The sequence below is a fragment of the Macaca mulatta genome, chromosome 20 (genome assembly GCF_049350105.2).
Source record: "Macaca mulatta isolate MMU2019108-1 chromosome 20, T2T-MMU8v2.0, whole genome shotgun sequence".
Classification (NCBI taxonomy): Eukaryota; Metazoa; Chordata; class Mammalia; order Primates; family Cercopithecidae; genus Macaca; species Macaca mulatta.
The window spans coordinates 78,326,011-78,340,342 of record NC_133425.1 but is presented as its reverse complement, the minus strand read 5'-3'; the positions used below and the strand labels follow the sequence as shown (position 1 = coordinate 78,340,342).

Sequence of the window (14,332 nt, the reverse complement as noted above, 5' to 3'; positions counted from 1 at the left end):
CCTGGCCCTTTGCAGGAAAGTTTGCTGGCCTTTGGTTTACACAATGACCTAGATATAGATTCTAACACATTTTAAATAATCAAAAATGTTTATTATTTATTTTTTGTTTGAGACAGAGTCTTATTCTGTTGCCCAGGCTGGAGTGCAGTGGTGCGATCTTGGCTTACTGCAACTTCTGCCTCCAGGGTTCAAGTGATTCTTCTGTCTCAGCCTCCTGAGTAGCTGGGATTACCATGCCCAGCTAATTTTTGTATATTTTGTAGAGATTGGATTTTGCCATGTTGTCCAGGCTTGTCTTGAACTCTTGAGCTCAAGCAATCCTCCCCTCTCAGCCTCCCATAGTGCTGGGATTACAGGTGTGAACTGTAATCCTTATTATTACTTAACGTAGATATATGTAAGAACCTATTTGTGAAAGGCTCACGGCCTAGTGAAGGGAGCAGAGTGTCAAAAATAGTTATAACACCATATGACTGATGCTATAACAAAAGCCTATACTGGGGCTTCTAGAGCTGCCAAGAAGAGAATAATTCATGCTGCCTGCGTGGGGCAGGGAGGATGGCTTCACAGAAGGAGAGATGGGTCTGGAGTCTAAATCCATGTTTTCAGGATAATGGAGGGAATTACACTGGAGTGTGTTAAAAAGAAGAGAGAAATCAAAACGCATGAAGGGTTCAGGAAAGATTTCAGTTTACCTCCTTGTGCCTCCGAGCCACTGGCAGGGCCATGAATACGGCTTCTCAGGAGAATTGTCACTTAACCCCCTTCATCCCTACTACCAACTTTAAAAAAAATTCTTATTTCAAGAGTTAGTCAGCAAGAACAGACAGTAACTGGACCACTGGGTCTGAGGCCTTCTTGGAAAATTACACATTTTCTAGATAAAGGATGCAGTACATGAAGGTGGAGGGTGGCAGATTTTAAGTGAAGCAATAAAAGTTGATGTGCTAGGATACTTGAGTATAAAAACTGCACGTTAGGCCTCCCACTGGACAAATTGTAGACAATTGGAGCACAAGAATAAATAAGGGTAGCAACAGATTGTTACCCTACAGAATAAAAAAAGAATCCATAAAACCATAGTATAAAACTTTTAAAATTGGAAATAAATTAATAAGTTGGGGGGAGCTTTTCCTTAAAATAGAATGCCAACAAATAAATGTAGAAGGACCCATGCCATTAGAGAATCACCATTTGGTAACCATAATGGTAAAATTTTTTTGTTGGGGTGGGGGGCAAAAATTATCAATGAAGCCTAGAATCAGTGGCTGAAAATACAAAAAGAAACAAAGTATTTGTGTAGTCTGGAAATACCTCCTTCCAAGACACTTGTTGGTTATAAAGGAGGAAAAATTAAATTCATATAGGAGAAACCTGGCAGACACCACCTTAAGTAAGTGATCCAAGTTAATGTCATCAGTAACAACACAAAAGCCTGCTACATGCTGCCTGATATGAAGCACTGAGAAGGACACAATACTGCCATGATGTTGCCACAAATGCAACAACTGCTGGGACCAACTGTGAGGGCAGGCTGGGGGGGTCTCTGTTCTCTGACGTGGCTTTCCAATGGCCTTGCCATCACTCCCGTAGGAGTGTGAGTTCAAGGACTTCAGAATTGTAAGGCAGGAAAATGCCGTTCCTGTTGGCTTCCCATGCCAAAGGGAAATGGGTACTTCATGCATTTCACTAACACATACCGAGTAATCATCTAGCTTTACGGACTGCTTCTGTGCACTGGGAATTGTACTAGGTGTTGAGGATTCAGGGTGCAAATATGAAGCAGGTATGAACTCAGTCCTATGGAGCATACACCCTCATGGGGATGTCAGGTTTAAATAAATCATTACAGAATTTGTTATACAATTAAAGTTGTGATTAGAGCTACAAAGGGAGGGCAGACTATGAGAAAATGTTAGAGGAAATAGACTCACCTAAAATGTGGAGGTAGAGGGGAGTTTGTGAGGATGTGATGGGGTAAAGCCATGTGGGGGAGGGTGGCAGAGATTATTTAGGTGTTGAGAAAGGAAGTTCCTTGCTTGTACTTTCTTTCCAGCGGTGTCTTTAACCTGGATCGAATCTTGGGAGACACTGAACAAAATAACCAACCTATAATCTTAAACTATGTCATGGTCATGAAAGACAGAACAGAGCTGAAGAACTTTTCCAGATTAAAGGAATCTAAAGAGAAATGAGATCTGAGGCAATATTAAATCCTGGATTAGATCCTGGACAAAATTTTTTTTTTGCAATTAAAAAAATTAGTGTGGTAATTGGATAAATCCAAATAAAGCGTGTTGATTAGATAATTTTTAATAGTATTAATTTTCTGATTTGATCGTTGTTCTGTGATTCTATGAAAGAGAAAAAAAATCCTTGTTTTCGGGAAATAACACACTGAAGATGAGGGGAAAAGGGGCATCGAGTCTGCAATTTTCTCTTAAATAGTTGGGGGAGGGAGGAATAATTAAGTAAACGTGATAATATGTTAACATTTGAAAATTTGTACTAAAAGTATAAAGGAATTACCTGCATTATTTTTGCAACTTTCCTGTAAGTCTGAATTCATTTCAAAATAAAAGGTTAAAAATAAAAACCCTGTATATTATAGAAGACAGATTTACAGAACAAAGGCTCTAGAATCAGACCAATCTGGATTGGAATGTTTGAGCCCAGACTGACTGGCAGTTGTGACCTTAAATATGTTATCTAGCCTCTCTGAGCCTCAGTTTTCTCATTAATAAAATAGGAAAAATAGTATCTACTTCTCAGGTTTATGTAAAGACAATGCAGTTACTATGAGTAAAATTTTACACAGTGCTGCACAATGCCTGAGACTGCCTGCCAAGGTACCTCTGAGGCTCGCCAAGATGCTTGGTAGACTTGTTCACTGATTGGTTGATAGGGATGTTTTCATGCCCTGAATAACTCAGGCTTTACATGTGCACTTTTCTCCACTGGGCAGCTATGCTACCAGATTCCAACTTTGTCTTTAAAATACTCCTCCCTATGGGTGTGATGTATGCAAGGAAGACAATGTAAACCAGGGGGCTAATACTCTAAAATAGGTTTTAAAATAAAATAAAGTTTACTGGCCGGGAACAGTGACTCATGCCTGTAATCCCAGCACTTTGGGAGACCGAGGCGAGCAGATCACTTGAGGTCAGTAGTTCGAGACCAGCCTGACCAACAGGGTGAAACCCTGTTACTACTAAAAATTAAAAAAATAATATGGGGCATGGCAGGAGAATCCCTTGAACCTGGAGGCAGAGGTTGCAGTGAGCCAAGATCACACCACTGTACTCCAACCTCGGTGGCAGACTGAGACTCCATCTCAAAAAAAAAAATAAATAAATGAATAAATAAATAAACTTATCAGTATTCAATTACAAATGCTAAGTATGTTTGCAATGGAATATTTGAAAAATAAAATTAGAAGAAATGTACATTGATAGTTTCATCCAAAGATTAAGTCACACACACACAAAAATACTCCATAGAAAACTTAAATGAGAATAAAACCAAACTAAAAACTTAGCATCTTTGTCTTTTCCAAAGTGGCTACTTGCTCAGCTGTAGCTCAGAAGAGCATTCTCTTTGCTAGCTCAGTTCCCAGGCTTTGGAGAGATCATGTGGGGAGGGAAGAAACAAAGTATTAGTAAAAAGATGAGGAGTACTTTCTGGTGGGAAAAAGAGACAGGTGAGGGGTTTGGGCTGGAAGCAGAAGTGGAATGAGAGAAAATGCAGAGGGAATGTGAGAAAACACTATTCCAGGTTACAGAGTGGATCAGTTTTAACATTTCTGAAGAAAGGGGAGCTACTTTTTATTTACTTTGAAGTCTCAGACTGCTTTCTTTGACAGCACACAGTGACTGCTAAACTTACGTCACCTGGTGCTTCCACCATCCTTCTTCGCTCCCAGTGTGGGGTGATATTCTTGAAAGATAATCAAGAAGGACTTTTCACCCCTGCCAGCCATTCCCCTATATTCTCCACTAAGGCACTAAAAGTTAGTGCCACCATGTCCTAACCAGGACAGAAACAAGGAAGAACAAAACCCAGGATCAGTCATTTTGACAGGAATGGATTCAGTAAAATCTGGGTGGGAAATGATATTTTTTCCTGTTGGATATGTTTTATAACTGTAGGTTATATTTTACTTTTTAAAACGCACAACTTCTAAATTACGCTGGCTACACCTGACCTCTATTAACCCCTGGAAGCTTTACATATATTTTCTCAGTCCCTTTATGAAGAAGTGTTATAAGTTGGTGTCTGTCTTTTATTTCAAATAAGGAGAATGATGTTGATAAAGCTCACCCACTTAAATCCACATGGTGGATGGAAAAAAGCCACGGCCTTTATTAATAAAGAAAGCCTGTGTGGCCCTTATCCAATGTGGACAATTACCTCCTCTCTCTTTCTCTTTACTTCTCCCTGGAGGTTTAATGGGATAAGCCACTGTCTGCTTTCTAAGAGGGCTACCTGCTGTCACAGAATCCCCAATCATTATCACCGAAGTACATTGATGGTGTTTTGAAATGCTGTATACTTGATATTTTCCTTTTCAGTCTAGTAAGCCCTTTGGGATCTTTCAAGATAAAACCATTTCATAAATGTAGCTGTATTACAGAGTAAAATGCTTTATAGGGGACTTCAAGGAAATTACATTAGCCTATGCCTCTCTTTTATGGAGCTCCACCATTTAGATGGCTTTCTTAATACAGAGCAGGCCTGCTATGGATTTATGAGATCTCAGTGATCTTCACTCCTTTTTCTCTTTGGCCCGTGTTCCTGTTCCAATGTTTGAGGGTCATATTGTACAAATCCAGAGTCATGGCATTGAGCACACAAAGCGACTCGGGGGGTCTCAAAAGCCCGCAGCTCCACCGGGCACTGGTGTTCTCTGTGTGAACAGCGGCGTGTGGGACTCCCACAAAGGAGCCGCTGATGTTGCATTGCTGAGTCCAACTGTGAGAGCAGGCTGGGGGTCTCTGTTCTCCGACCTGGCTTTCCAGTGCCCTTGCCATTGCTCCCGTAGGAGCATGAGGACAGGGCTTCAGAAGTCAGGCAGGAAAATGCTGTTCCTCTGGGCTTCCCACCTCAAGGGGAAATGGGAACCTCATGCATGTCACTAACACATACAGAGTAATCATCTAGCTTTACAGACTGCTTACTGTGCACTGGGAATTGTACCAGGTGTTCAGGATTTAGGGGGCAAATACAAAGCAGATATGAACTCTGTCCCCATGGAGCATGCTTCCTATTGGGGAAGTCAGGTTTAAATAAATCATTATAAAATTCGTTATATAATTACAGTTATATAAGGGGAAGACAGACTATGAGAAAATGTAAGAGGAAACAGACTCATCTAAAACGTGAAGTTAGAGGGGAGTGTGTGAGGATGTGATGGGGTGAAACCATAGGACACAGGGGACAGGAATCATGTAAGAGGTATTGAGAAAGGATATTCCTTGCTGGTACTTTCTTTCCAGTTATTTCTTTTATTTTCTTTTTTGTTTTCTTTTTCTTTTTTTTATTTTTTTGAGATGGAGTTTCACTCTTGTCACCCAGGCTGGAGTGCAAATGTGCATTCTTGGCTCACCACAACCTCTGCCTCTCAGGTTCAAGCAACTCTCCTGTCTCAGCCTCCCGAGTAGCTGGGATTACAGGTGCCTGCCACCACATCTGGCAATTTTTTTTTGTATTTTTAGTAGAGATGGGGTTTCACCATGTTGGCCAGGCTGGTCTCGAACTCCTGACTTCAAGTGATCCACCCGCCTCAGCCTCCCAAAGTGCTGGGATTACAGATGTGAGCTACCATACCCAGCCTATTTCTTTAACATTATACATGTTGGCTACAGGGATAAAGATCAGAAAGTTTTAGGTGTTACTAGAAAAATACACAAATGATCATTTGTTAATTACAAGGAACTTTTACAAAAGAAAGAAAAATAATTACACATTTTCCTAAATTATTATTTTGCTTATATATCATTTCCCTAATCTAATTTTTTAAAAGATATGTGTCTTGGGTTTTAGGTCATTAGTGACCATTAGTAAATGAAATTATTAAAAGTTTAAGTTTGTTTCTATTTCACATGTCTTGCATTTCACATCGAATCAAGCTCAGTACTGTTACAAGATACTGACACCTTGAGATCTGAAAAACCAAAAAATATAATGAAACAACCAGTTTTCAGAAATGAAATGTGGACAGAAGAATCATCACTGGGTGTGTTGCTCAGGCTTCACGACTTCCTTGCCCTGGCCAGGGTTCAGAGTTTCACCTGCATCTTTGTCAGATTCTCTTCTAGATCTTCCTAACCCCAACTCCTGTCCGTCTTTGGCCTTATGAGTTGCATGCATCCTATCCCTTCTCATGGACCCAATCTCTCCTAATTTGCTTTGGTGAATTTTGCAACCAAAGGCACAGGCATCTGTATCAGTTACCTATTGCTGCCGTACCAAATTACTACAAACCTTGTGGCAAAAAAACAATAGTGATTTATTCTCTCATACCTCTGGAGGCCAGAAGACCTAAATCAAGGTGTCAGCAGGACCAGGCTTTTTTGGAAGTCTCTAGAAAAGGATCCTTCGTTGCTTCATCCATCTCCTGGTGGATCTGGGAATCCTTGGCTTGGTGCCATATTGCTGTAATTTCTGCCTCTATGGTCATATCACCCTCTCCCCTGTGTATCTGTTTTCCTCCATGACTCTTACAAGGCCACTTGAAATTCAATTTAGGATACACTCAGATAATCCAGGATTATTTGATCTCAAGATCCTCAACTTAATTACCTCCGCAAAGGCTGTTTCCAAATAAGCTCACATTCACTGGTCCCTGGGATTTGACATGGGTGTCTTCCAGCGGGCCACATGTCATAGCATCCATGTTATTTTACCATGGATTTACACCCAGGAAAGGGGTGTTTCCCAGGGCTTCCATTAAACCAGGGTTTCTCTACCTTGGCACTATTGATGGTTGGGGCCAGATAATTCTTTGTGGTGGAGGCTGTCTAGTGCATTGCAGGAGGCTGAAAAGCATCACTGACCTCTACCCACTAGATGCCAATGGCAGCCCCCCCCATCCCAGCTGTGACAACCAAAAGTCTCTAGACTTTGACTTTTATCCTCTGCAGAGGCAAAATCACCCCCAGTTGAGAACCAAAGACAGGGTCAATTAGCACAGTACCATAGACCAGTTTGTTCTCATTCCTGGCTGTATGTTGGAATAGCATGGGTAACTTTGAAAAATACTGAGAACAGAGTCCATCCTAGAGGATCTAATTTAGTTAGTCTGGGGTAAGGCCCAAGTATCGGTAGTGTGTGTTTTGTTTTGTTTTGTTTTTTTAAGTCCCCTGCTTATTCTCATGGACAAAAGACTGTGAATTGCTGATAAAGACAGTAGGGGCTAAGCTCATTTCAACTCTTTTGCAAATCATTCGGGGCCTTCATTTTATTATGTATTGAGAAGATTTACCCAGTGGAAAGAAGCCTAAAGAAAAGAAGAGGCCGGGCGCGGTGGCTCAAGCCTGTAATCCCAGCACTTTGGGAGGCCGAGACGGGCGGATCACGAGGTCAGGAGATCGAGACCATCCTGGCTAACACAATGAAACCCCGTCTCCACTAAAAATACAAAAAACTAGCCGGGCGAGGTGGCGGCGCCTGTAGTCCCAGCTACTCGGGAGGCTGAGGCAGGAGAATGGCGGGAACCCGGGAGGCGGAGCTTGCAGTGAGCCGAGATCGCGCCACTGCACTCCAGCCTGGGCAACAGAGCGAGACTCCGTCTCAAAAAAAAAAAAAAAAAAAGAAAAGAAAAGAAGAACATGTTACTTCCTTTCTCTTCTCCGCTTCCTCAGAACCATACGTTAGTGGCGTTCCCTTTTCCAAGGATGGCCTCTGAGGTGGGCACCTGGGAAAAAGAAGGGCAGCTGTAAGCCAAAGGCCTGGGTGTTAGGCCTGGCTACCCTGTCTCCTCATTGACTTCTGGTGGGAAGTCCCATTTCATCTCTGGGCCTTGGTGTCCTTGTGGGGAAGGTGGAATGTGAGCTGGGATGAAGCCTGAGTTGGACTCAGCGGCTCTGTGCTGGCGACAGCTCAGGGGATGTGGGGAGGCAGTGGCAGTTGCAGAGTCATGTGGCTAGTGATAGATCCATAGAAATGGAGCATCTGCTTTGGCCTCAACTGTAGCTCACGGGATTCATTGCCAAGGCAGAATCCAATGTGGAACGTTCCAGCAATGAAAAAACTATCCATATTTTGTATTACCCTTTTAAACCCTCCAAATCACAATATAAAACAGAAATATGTGTACTAAAAACGATTTGTATGGAATTCTTCCTAGAATTAAAAATCACAATAGACTTGTTTATGTTAATAATGATTATTTTTTTAAAAGATTAAAGAAACATTACGACTTTGCTATGGACAAATGAAAGACAAAACCTTCTCTATGATGTGCTTATACAAAGAACTTCCCCAAAACATATCAGAAATGAGCCTCTGTGAGACTTGGGTGCGCATTGCTCTTTGTTTCTGCTTTGCACATTCTTGTGATTACTGTACCTGCTATATTGAAATGGAAACTCAAGGTGCCATTTTGTGAAACCCAGAAAGTGAAAAAAGATTGTTCTTGAGATTGAGTGGATAGCTTTTGCCTGTGATTATGCCATGCTTTGCACTGGGCATATTTATAGACACTGTCCTTTTTCACTTTCTCTCCAGCTTCCCACATCTCCCCTTGGCTCCAGACTCTTATTTCTAAACACCCACCCAAGGTTTCCACTGTAGAATTTAACAGGCACTCATGTCTTTCTCATGTCATCTCCCATACCTGTCCTCCCATTATCAAGACAAATAGGTACACCACGAACCACCATCCTCAAGCCCAAACCATAGAAATCCTCCTTGAATCCTTTCTCCCAATTTCTACAAACAATTCAGCAGCAACCGTCAATTATATCATCAATATATGTCCCTTATCCTACTGCTTCTCATCATCTCATCTCAACCATACCCACCCATGCTATGACTCTCTCTCTCATCTCTCACCTGAACCATGGCAGAGGCTCCCTTCTGATCTCCCTGCTCCTGAATTTGCCCTCCCTACTGGCATTCTTGATCCATCATCCAGAGAATGTTTTTGAAACATAAATAGGATTGCATCACCTTACTGCTCAAAACTCTTCAATAGAATCTAAAATGGTATAGCCACTCTGGAAAACAGTTTAGCAATGTTTTTTTTTCTTAAGTCAAACAAAACATGCAGTTATATAACCCAGACATTGCACTTTTGGGCGAATTCATCTCAGAGAAAGAAAACTTCCATTAAAAGAAAAATCAGTACACAATTGTGCATAGCTGCCTTACTCATAAATGCTAAAACTGGAAGCGAACCAGATGTCTTTCAGCAACTAGATAGTTAAAAACAACAACAACAACCGTATGGTACATCCATGCCATGCAATACTACTCAGAGATATAAAAGAACTTACAAACTTACATAGCAAATAGAACCTTTGCAGGTGGAATGTGGATTAATCAGCTGACCTTAACATAAGAAGAGGCGCCTAACTTACCCAGGTGAACACAATGCAATCACAAGGGTCCTGAAAAGTAGAAACACAGGTGGAAAAGAGTGCAAAGGAGATGTAACGACTCAGAAAATGGCTGGAGAGATGCAACTTTTGTGGCTTTGGAGATGAAGGAAGGGGCTGTGAGCCTCTAGAAACTGGGAGAGGGAAGAAAGTAGATTCTCCCTTGGGCCTCAGAAAGGAACCAAAGCCATCCAGACATACATGGGTTGCTTTAAGCCACAAAGTTTGTTGTAAATTGTTACAGAAGAAACAGAAAACTAATACAGGAGGCAAAACATCATTTCCCAGTACCCCCCCCCTCAAAAATCACCATGCAAGTTTGAGTGAAATGAATGTCCGTTAATTATATTGCCATCACCAATGCTTTCCTGTGTCTGTCATCTTTTTAAACAAAACATGACTTTGAAATGTAGAAAATATTTGGAAGGTAAACATGAATTGTAAAGTAGAGGCTTTCCAAATAACAGGGGAAATTTTCTTGTTGTGTATGTGCCATAACTGTGAAAGATAATTATTTATATCCAAAAGGGGGAATGTCAGGTATTGGTTACAGCTGTCAGATCATGAACACTGCTGGGGAAGCCTTGTTCCTCGCCAAAATACTGTCTGATGTAGACTTCAGCAACACTGCAGAACATTGTACATTTGATCTTCAGTCTTCTCTTTTTGCACCAGGAAAACCTTGGGGGTAGATTTCATTGGTTCATAACCACTTTAACATCTTCCCAGGCGGAAGGTTCCATTCATACCTCAGGCTGAGTACACCTAAGATGTGCTCGTTCACCCAGGTGAATGCACTTGAAGGCCTTCAGGCAGGGCATGCATTGCATTGTTGGCCCCAAGTTAACCATCTCTCCTTCCTGCTTTTCACCTGACTGCTACTGGTCCCTGAAGACAATGGAGCCTGTGACCTGTGGCTGGTGACTCCTGGGTCAAGTGACTCCTAAACGGATGTTTTGAACTTAGTCTTCTCTACAGAGCTTCAGACCTGGCTATCTGATGCCTGTTTAATATCTCCATGTGTGAATCCCTTGACCACTCAACTTGACCACGCCTAACATTGTACTCATAGTCTTCCTCTCAAGCCCTCTCCTCCCCTACTGCGTTTTCCATCTTGGTGAACCATTCTATCAAATCATCAAATTGTTGAGGATAATTTGCTACATTTCTATCCAGTCCATCTCCCTGACACTGGATCATCACTAGGCCCTTTCCATTATGCCTTCTAAATTTTTCTTCACTGCAGCCTCTCCTTTCTATCCCTACTGCCTCTGCTGAAATTCATGCTTAAATGGGGGAATTTAAGTCAGCTCATATTTATCAAGCATGAACGATATATCAGATACTCTTTTAAGTACTTTTATGTGAAGCATCTCAGCTATTCCTCCCAGGAAAATTGTTAAGTAGGTATTCAAGTTATTGTCATTTTTAGAAGCAGAGGTTGGTGCTAAGAGAGGTCAAGAATCTTTTCCAAGATCTGACAGCCAGAAATGGGTAGAATTGGGATTTTAGGTTAGGTATGGCACACAGCAGATTCTGAGTACTTAGTTACTAATCTGTGAGTTTACTAAGAGAAAGACAGAGCTGTGGTCCCTCATCCACCTCTGCCACCTCTCAGACAAGTGTGAATATCTTAGGCCAGGTAGATTAAGAACAAAGTGAAGAGGAGTTTTCCACTGGACTCCTTTTGTCTTGCCTTATGAAGAAATAAACATTGACAAAATTATGAGTGCACATTTTCCAGCTATCGTGTCTCCAAAAGAAGCAATAACTAGTCATACTGGAAACAGTTTAAGAAATATTAATTGTAGTAACTAATACTAGAGATCGTTTATTAAATGCTCATCAATGGCCAGGCATTTCCTAGGCAATTTCTAGATACTATCCCACTTAATGCATATAACATCCTTGTGGGAAAATAAAGCTCAGGAAACTTAGGGAATTTGTAAATATCACATTAATAAGTGATTACACATACAAACCTTTCTGAGTCCAAGCTGCTGTTCTTAATCACCAAAGTATACTGCCCTGCACATTTGTTCAGCACAGAGGGTGGATTCAGAAGATAGCAGGCGGGGCATGTACATGTTATGGGTACTCGGGAGGCCCATGACTTCTCTAAATTTTATTTGTAAAGAGGGCATGCTATTGCCAACATACTAGTGGCCTTTATCTATCTTGAATTTCCAATATCTGACATTGTTGACTTGAAAATTTGTTTAGTTAGCAAAAAGTGGTGTGATTCCAATGACCCCAACCCTGCCAGGATTGCCATGTCTGGAAGGAAAATGTACTTATTTCTTCGGATTAGTTTTACGTAAAATAATTACCAGAAACTTCTGTTTGTCCCCCAAAGAAAGACCAATATCTCCCGATTTTCCTTGCAGCTAGATTTCATCATATGGTCAACAGTTGGCCAAGAAGATATGAGGAGAGGTGGTAGATGCAACTTTCCACTTGTGTATTTCAAGAGAAGGAATATGGTTCCCCTTTCCCCTTCCCCACTGACTGGGATAAGATGTGGATGTGGTGGTGAGTTGCCTGGGGCCATGAGGACACAGGCTATATTCCACAAATGCCACAAAATACGAGGGAAGCCAGGTTTTAAAGATTCAGCTTCCTATACATCTCTCAGACAGATTTATGTCTCTCCATCCCTGCCTCCACTTCGTCTCTAAGTGACACAGTGGGGCCACCACGTCAATCTAGAACTGCTCCTGCCTGAATCATCACTTGAGAGAGTAATATGCATCTATCTTATTGAAGCCACTGACATTTGAATCTTTACTATGGCATCCAAACCCATATCTTAACTAATAGAAATCCACTGAGACACAAGCTATTGAAAAAGTACTTTTTAAAGCTCATTCTATGCAAACTTTCCAGTGTGAAAGAACCTGCCACATTCTAGGGTTAGAAAGAGATTTGACTTGGCTCTGCTCAACATAAACATCTGGTAAGGGATTGGGTAAAAATGAAATCAGAGAAGTCCTCAGGGGCTGGGTCATGAAGGACAGGCTCTGCTGTGTTAAAGAAAATGGACTTAAACCTGGGGGTGATGACGATCCAAGAGGAGTTCCAAAGGGTGTGGAAGGATACACCTGAGCTTCAAAATAATCCTTCAGCTGCCATTTGGAGCAAGGCTCTGATGTGTTAAAGAAAATGGACTTAAACCTGGGGATATGGATGATCCATGAGGCATTCCAAAGGGTGTGACAGGATACACCTGAGCTTGAAAATAATCCTTCATCTGCCATTTGGAACAAGGCTCTGATGTGTTAAAGAAAATGGACTTAAACCTGGGGATAAGGATGATACATCAGGAGTTCCAAAGGGTGGGGAAGGATACATCTGAGCTTGAAAATAATCCTTCAGCTGCCATTTGGAGCAGAAATTAGAGAGTAAAGACTAGAATTAGGAAGAAAAGGTTGCAAGCAAGAGATAATGGTGGTTTAGATCTAGGATGAATGAGGACAGAGAGAAGCAAATCTGTCAAGAGAGAAGTAGAAGGTTAAATGATGAAGACCTGCCTGACTGGTGGATAGGTGAGAGAAGCCTGCAGAAATACCAAAAATCATGCCCATGTTTGTGGTTTTGGCAACAGCACGGTGAGTAGCACCCTTGATTTGCTAAAATAAAAAGCATACAGTGGAAAAAATGTTTGGGGGTGGGTTGAGGGTGGAGGTTCATGGGGAGATAGAGTTTAACTTTGCACTTGTGTAGTTTGATGAGCTATGGGACATCCAAGAGGCAGTGTCTAGTACACAGAGTTAAAAAAAAGAATAAATCCAAGACTGAATGTCAGTGATGACACAGACTTTTGCATATTTCATAGTAGTATTTGATTATGCTAGGTGGAGGACACACCTAAGGCATTCTTTGTCTCTATATTTACACTGCAAGCCCCTCCCGGAGAAGATGTTTTCCACTTCTTCCTTGTGTGGCATTTGTGAGCAGAGCTTGCCTTAGATTCAGGGTGAATGATAGGAATGCAGTAGCTGCTTGTGATGGAGAGAATCCCAGCAATTACTAAATGCTGTGTCTTCTAGTGCAGTTTCCTTCAAAGTTTATTTTTCTCTAATGCAATTGTATCTGGTTTTTGTCCCCTGACTTTATTCATAGCACCTAACACAGTGACTGACTCACAGCAGGTGCCAAATAAAAACAAAAACGAATGCATGTTGAATGAACTGCCACCTGTATATGCTTTAAAATCTAGCTACTTAGAAATTGCAGGCCAAAAATGTTTTTGATGAAAGCATGCATCACTACACCCAGTAGGGTTAACCAGACAACCCATAATCATAAACTAAATGGATAATTATAAAGCAAAAGTATTAATCATTTATAAGTAAAAAGCAAGTACAGGCATTAAAATCCAGGATCTACTCGACTCTGATAATGTACCAATAACATCCTTCTTGAATGTTTTAGGAATCCTGGAAATCTATCTTTCCAAGCGCCTGATGGTGATTTTTCTCCTTTGCCAAACAGTGTGAGGCAGGCATCTTGCTTAATTAAACAGCAAATTAAAATCATCAATAAACTCTAAGACTGCCTGGAAAAAGAATCTGGCAGTTCCTCAGAAGGTTAAAAATAGAGTTGCTGATAACCTAGGAATTCTACTCCTAGGTAGATGCACATCCACACCAAAGCTTATAGGCACATTTTCATAGCAACATTATTCAAAATCACCTAAAAGTGGAAACAACTAAAATGTCCGTCGAGCAATG

The 14,332-nt window shown here is 41.3% G+C and overlaps 1 protein-coding gene and 1 long non-coding RNA gene across 13 annotated transcripts in view; one reads left to right on the top strand and one right to left on the bottom strand.

The window, feature by feature from the left end:
- The window catches only part of CDH13 (cadherin 13), a 1,167,676-nt gene that overhangs the window by 824,346 nt on the left and 328,998 nt on the right, over positions 1 to 14,332 (bottom strand).
- The window catches only part of LOC144338266 (uncharacterized), a 36,474-nt gene that overhangs the window by 20,336 nt on the left and 1,806 nt on the right, over positions 1 to 14,332 (top strand). The gene's annotated exons all lie outside the window — the stretch shown is intronic.